At 48.3% G+C, this 6,519-nt stretch overlaps 1 long non-coding RNA gene across 1 annotated transcript; it reads right to left on the bottom strand.

Moving 5' to 3' along the window:
* Window positions 1–3,903: 3,903 nt before the first annotated feature.
* LOC128627456 (uncharacterized) lies at window positions 3,904–5,669 on the bottom strand. Its single transcript, XR_008391629.1, has 3 exons — window positions 5,455–5,669; window positions 5,147–5,212; window positions 3,904–4,297 (listed from the first exon to the last, which is right to left on the bottom strand). It is a non-coding gene; the product is annotated as an uncharacterized LOC128627456 (long non-coding RNA).
* Window positions 5,670–6,519: the final 850 nt, after the last annotated feature.

Genomic DNA, 6,519 nt, shown 5'->3' with positions numbered 1-6,519 from the left:
CAAGGCCATTTATTCCACTAGTGGCAAGCGTAGGCACACTGTTATCCCATTATTAGAATGCTACAGTCAGTCCCTCTGGACTTCCGTGATTTGATTCTAACTCTGTTCCCAAGAATGACAGGACCCATTTTCTACGTTTTCCCATAGTCATTCATTTTTGTGGCTGGCGTGCAGGAGGAAAGAAGGCTGCTCAGCTGTTCCCTCAGTCTTTATATGGCAGATTTCTGGACTCTCTGGACATCAGCAAGAGTGGTTAGAGTGCTTGAAATATGGTCCCCTGGAGGCCGTGTCTGGTGGGTTGGGACTGGAACCTAAGCTACTTGGGTTATATTCCTGGTAACAGCCTTACCTCAGGGTGGCCTGTGCTCCTTAGTTCCTTCTTATCCTCTCAGGCTTCCTGAACCTCCCTGTTCCTCCTTGAACATCAGCATCAACACTTCCACCTTCTCCTGGACTCAACTTGATTAGATTCACCAGGCCATGGGGAGGCTATTCAAGGCCTCTAGCAGAAAAGTATTCAGCAAGTGTATGAAAGGTCAGACAAGGTGACAGAGAAGCAGGGAAATGTCACTCTTACTTGCAGGATACAAGGTGTGCATCAGAGGTGTTTATACTAAAAGGAAACTAGAACTGTGATTACACGTAAACAGAGAATCCTCAACGTAAACTGATAAATGCATCCACAAGGTGCGATGAGCCTGAGTTCAATAGCACATCATTTACTGTCTCCCACACACTGTGCAGGGCCAGAGTTGTCAAACTAGGTCTGTACATTTTCACCAGCAGACACATACTGTGCTGCTATCCCGTAACTGTGTTAAAACAACAAAGCTCACCAGCATTGCCTTTTTTAACTAAGTAGAAACTCTCTAAAGATGTACTCTGAAAAGACAGAGATATGCGGAAGTGGAAGTGGGTGGATTTACTGAAACAAATGTGGGGGCTGGTGAACGGTACACCCAGACTGGGTTCACCCCCAGCCCCGGGATGGCTCTGTGAACCTGAAGGAAAAATGCCATCTCCACAGCCTGGTGTGTGTGCATGCGTGTGATCACGCACATGTCCACACAGGCACATGCAATATCTTGTTTTTAATTAAGAATTGAAGTATTTCTACACGCATCAAAATATGTAGAAATGTAAACAACCAAAATGCCTGTGAAGCCCAGCATTGCCTGTTACAGAAGGGAGAACAAAGAGGCCCGAGGAAGACAGAGAAGGCTGCTGTATCTTCACTGCACACTGAGTGGGTGCGTTTCACACACCCCGTGCCCCCCACCCCCCAGAAATCCATATACTGAAACCTAATTTCCAATGTAATGGTGTTTGAAGGTAAGGCTTTTGGGAGGTGATGAGGTCGTGAGACAGGAGCCCTCCCGAATGAGACCCCAGAGCGCTCCCTTCCCCCAACTTCCCTGTCCACTGTGAGGACGCAGTGACCAGCCAGCTGTCTGTGACCTGGGAAGTGGGCCCTCGCTAGATGCTGAGTCTGCCAGCGCCCTGACCCCATGCTTCCTAGTGTCCAGAACTGTGAGAAATAACTTTCTGATACTGAGAACCCACCCAGCCCATGGCATCCTGTTACTGCAGCCTGAACAGGCCAAGGCAACCAGGGCTTGCAACAGAGCTGCATAGCCGGTGTCCTGGGGTAACAGAAAAAGCCTCGGCTCATGCTTAGCTGTGGCTTCTCACAACAGCAAAAGTCCACAGCGGTTGTTCAGCATAAGACGGTGTCACCATGGGATGACTCAGGACAAGCTGTTACAGTTTCCAAAAGCAGCTGCGATGAGAGCATCTGTCACACTGTCTCTTATCAGCACAGGAGGTATGTTGAGGCCTGTCAGTACGTCCCGAGGTCTGGGGACACGTCACATAGGCAGGGAAGCAGACGCCAATGCTCCTTTAAACGTGTTTTCCTGTCAACTCTGCAGAACAAATGCTCCTGATATACTTTAATTTGTAAAGCATGTTTATTTTTAAAGTGAGAATGTCTACCACATAAAGAAGAAATTTAGCAGCAGTTCAATGTTTCTTAAAAATGATTTATCTCTTGTACAGTACTTTCTGAGCCAAGTAACCAATTTTGATTGGAAATTGAAAAATGACGGAGGATTATTTCTAAAGCAATTCTTCTACTCATACCCTGTGCCTCAGAAGAAGCCAGACCTGTGACAACACGATTGTCAGCATCTATATTTGATTATTTAATCTTACTACTTTTAGAAATATGATGTATAGCTCCTTTCTGCTTATTTTTCACTTGGTATGTCTATTATGTTTCCTTTTAAAAGCCATATTTAGAACATTTTTTTGACTTAGTGTAAAACCAGGAAAAGAAATTGACAAGCTGGCAGGAACAATTTGAGGTACAAAACCTATTCAGGGAGCATAAATTTCAGATACATGACTGCTATTTCTCCTGGGTCCGGATAGACATCTTCATCTCTGCAGCCTGGGCCCATTGGCCTTATGGAGGTCTGGAGGGAGACCTGCACTTTGCGACCCAGAACTGGGAGCAGAGGGAGCAGCCTCCTCGGCTTCCGTGCTGTTTCATTTTGCCTTCTGATGTCCAACGTCTATCATGGTAGCTGGACCAGAGGACAATTTACGACTGTGCCGCCTCATTCCGGATGGATTCCTTTTAGTTTTCTCTTCTCTGCATCTAAGGAAAAGCTGCACTCTGACCCAGTGAAATACTTACTAAAAATATCCCATGACTTATCACTGCTGCCAGAGTAAATCTCATCCCCGAGCCTGGACTTTGGGGTCCTCTCCAGTTTGAACATGACTCTCTTTGCTATCCTTCCACTGCTCCTGACACAGGCCGTATATTACATCGAATAGAAAATAGACTGTACTTTTGCTTCCCAACTTCTCTGCCTTTTCCCAGGCAGCTGGCTCTGCAGGAACGGACTTTCCTCACCCCACTAACATCTTACCTATGCCCCTGTTTCAACCTAGCCTTCACCGCCTGTATAAACACTTCCCTGATTCTTTTAAATAGAAATAATTTCTCAACTCTCAGGTGGAAGGCTTTGTATCAACACCCTGCATGGCAGTTGTGCTGGTTGTCTGGATACACTCCTTTCTCTCCCTAGATGAGAAGTATACTGAGGGCAACTACTTCATTGTTGTTCTCTCATGGCTCACACCACCCGGCACTGGCCAGGCACAGGGAGGCTGCTTAGTGAAGCCCCTCCTCCCAGTCTGGAGAATCTGAGAATGAGCAGTTCCAGCCCAGAGAGTGCCAAGGGGTGAGGGCAACTCTTAGCTGAGGTCACTGTCAATGCAATGACACAAGCTCACCCCCCCCCCAGCTGCCACTCTGTCAGCAGCTGCTCCACGTAGGTAAAATCACAAGCATGTTCCTGTTGTTCACTTAAGAAAGGCTCATCTTCCCTGAGGCTGGAGGTTCTCTGGACCCAAACAATTTACAAGGTCTCCTGATCGTCTTGCTCTGGCTCTGTTAGCACGACTGAAGTCCTTCACACCTCGAGGGAGATGGAGCAGCAGCAGCAGCAACGGCAAACTTCCCTGCCTGGGATCTTTTCAGCAAGAACACACGGGGTCATCTGGAACCGGGAGCTCCCCTTTGGCCAGCCCTCAGCAGACCTGCATGCGATTCTGTGGTTTTCCCCTTCACCACTGTCTCCTGAGTCCCTACCGCTCCAACCTCATTCTTTCACACCGGGTGCCACCCGCTCCTCCTTCCAAAACCCACCCGCCACACGATCATTTGTCAAAATGATGGTTTCTGGCAATTGAACCTCCTCAGTCCTGTTTCCAAAGAGCTGATTTTCACTGAGCTGTGGAAAAGCATCAAGATAGTAAATAGAGCTGGAAATATTTTGTCAGGAAAAGAAAAGACAATCAGTCAAAATTTGCTTATAATTAATGCATTTTTACTTTTTTATATTCATCTTCTCTTTCACTAATTTGTTCGGACCCTAATGAATCCACTGAGGGCCTGGCATGTACCTGACACTTTCTCAGCACTCGGGGTACACAATGAGGAGACATGAAGAGACAAACGATGAGCAATAAACTTTACAGTAAATAAATGCATTTTATCATTTTCGATGAACCAAAGAATAGAGCAAGAATTCGGGGCATTGGGAATTCTGCCACAGGGTGTGCAGGTCGTGGGGGCTCAGGCGATACTTGAACAAATTTGGTGGCGGTGAAGAGTGACCCCCCGGGAACCGGGCAGGAGGAGCAGTGCCGGATGGAGGAGAGAATGCGGCCGGGAGCATCCCTGGTGTTTGACGGACAGCAGGAAGGCTGAATGGGTGGAGAACTGCGAGGCAGAGGGAGGGGGAGGAGGTTTGCACAGTGGCAATCGGAATACTGCCTTATAAGCCTTCGTAAGTCCTTGAGACTTTTTTTAAAATCACAGTAGAAAACTTTTCCCTTTCCCATAGCAGAAAAAAAGGGAGTGCTTTGAGCCGGCCTACACCAGCCAAAGGTATGACATCAATCTGCGCTCACTTTAAAGACTGTCAGGTAGAAAAACCAATTTTGCAAACACGTTGCTCTCTAGCCAAACACACGGGTGCTCCTAGGTAACCCCAGAAGGCAGACTCAGGAGAGAAGAATGCACGTTGTTGGAGGCGGGGGAGGTTCGGGACTCCGCCGGAACGTTTAGTAAGCACCACTGTGCATGCGAAGGGCTTCCTTAAAACAGTGCTGTCCCCTGGTGCACGTGAGACAGAAGAAGGTGCAGTCCCGAAATGGCTGCTTTAGTGCTTAGGGGGAATGAGAAGGAGATCGCAAAGGAAAGCATCCGTGGCCTCTTGTATCTCTATGCCAGTGCTCCGTTTAGGAAATCAAAAAGCAGACTACGAAGAACACAAATGTGTGACTGCCACTGCAGGCGCCACGGAGAGCTGATGGGGGAGGCATGGCTCCAGCGTGGGGGTGGAGACCAGCTCGCTGCCTAGGAGGAAGGTGTCGTCTGCAAATCACGAAGCGGTGGCTATTTATAGAAACTTGTGGAGCTGGCGGTGGGGGGATGGGGAGGAAAGACGTGCGTATGCCTGAAAATAAAAGGAGGGGAAAACACAGATGGCAGCTAGCCTGCCTCGTCCCATCAGTTAAAGAAACAATGTTTGCTTAGCATATTACATATTATGCCTGATAAACTTACCAGAAATTCAGAGGAGGATGCTGCCCTTGTTTTTGCATGTTGCCTGGAAACTGTCATCTTATCTTCCTTGAATGGTGAATTTTAAGGAGGAGAAAAAGCAGTTAGTCTTGGGTCCCCCCCGCAGCCGCAGCAGATAGCACAGGGTGCCTGATCGTATTTGTAGTGCAGTGTGGGCAGAGCTGTGAGGGGGACAGTGCGCGTCCTGTGACCCTAAACCCTCACACCCTCTCAGATCCCTCTCCCTTTGCACACCCCTGCCTCGCACGGCACCCCCCCCCCCCAACAGCACAGGCAGCTGCCTCCTCGACCTGCCAGCTTCTGCTCCAACCCAGTGGAATCCTGGGGAGGGAGGTCGACAACACCAAACGAGGCCAAGGATTCAAGGGAGATTCAGACTGAAGGGTGTGCACTAGATTCCGTGACAAGAAGGCCATCGGTATCTGGACAGGAGCTGTGCTCGTGGGGGGACCTGTCAGGCTGCGTTGGGTTGAGGCACTGAAGCCAGCAAGTATAAGAAACCTGACTGTGAGGGGAACAGCACAGTGGGAGGCTTTTACATTTTAAGACAGAAGAACCTCAATCCTGGTTAAATGTTAAATGTTAATGGAAAGGAGTTAGTGGCAAGGAACAGGTTGCTGACACAGGAGAGGCAGAGAACAATTGATAGCACGGCCCTGACCCCGCTGGGGTTTTAATATGATGTGACGAATGACCCGGCCTGCTGGCCTCTGACCTGTTGCCGGGCCCGGAAAGCAAGTGCAGACAAGTGTCCCTGCTGCCCCGTCAGTTCCAGAAGATTAAGCCTCACTATTCAGTAGGATCCTGAGCACTGGTGCCATTAAGCAAATCTAAGAGAAATGACAGGTCGTCTGTGTGTGAAGTCACACAGCACAGTCGGGAAAAGACTCCCCGGACTCTCATGCGTGTGTAACATTTTCTTAATATCCCCTGGGGTCCGTGACTCATGTTGGGATAAACCGCGCTCACCATTTCTGAAGGCCATTTCCACATTAACGTCATCCGATTGATTTTCATTATCCTGGGAACTTTTTTTTCCCCCTCTAAAGATCTATTGCATCTGCTCTGCCTTTAATTGTTTTAAAAACAAAGTCATCTCTGAGCAAGACATTGACAGAGACATAACTTAGTCTGACTCAGAATGAGAGCTCCGCGTGATTGCAAGAGAGCTGTGCTCTGACCAACAAAGGCAGCCACAGGGCCGTACTTGGTCGGCGTTGCTGTTTAGTTCTCTCAACAGTAAAGGTTAGTTTTCAAAGAGCAAAATGCAAGTGGGAAAGAATTATTCTGACCCGTCCAATTGGGACTATATTTAGTCCTGGAATTCCTATTCTAGTACATTTTCTAAATTTTTG

Source organism: Artibeus jamaicensis, unplaced genomic scaffold (genome assembly GCF_021234435.1).
Source record: "Artibeus jamaicensis isolate MK-2021 breed Jamaican fruit bat unplaced genomic scaffold, CSHL_Jam_final contig_402, whole genome shotgun sequence".
In the NCBI taxonomy this organism is placed as follows: domain Eukaryota; kingdom Metazoa; phylum Chordata; class Mammalia; order Chiroptera; family Phyllostomidae; genus Artibeus; species Artibeus jamaicensis.
This window is presented reverse-complemented; position numbering and strand designations above follow the sequence as displayed.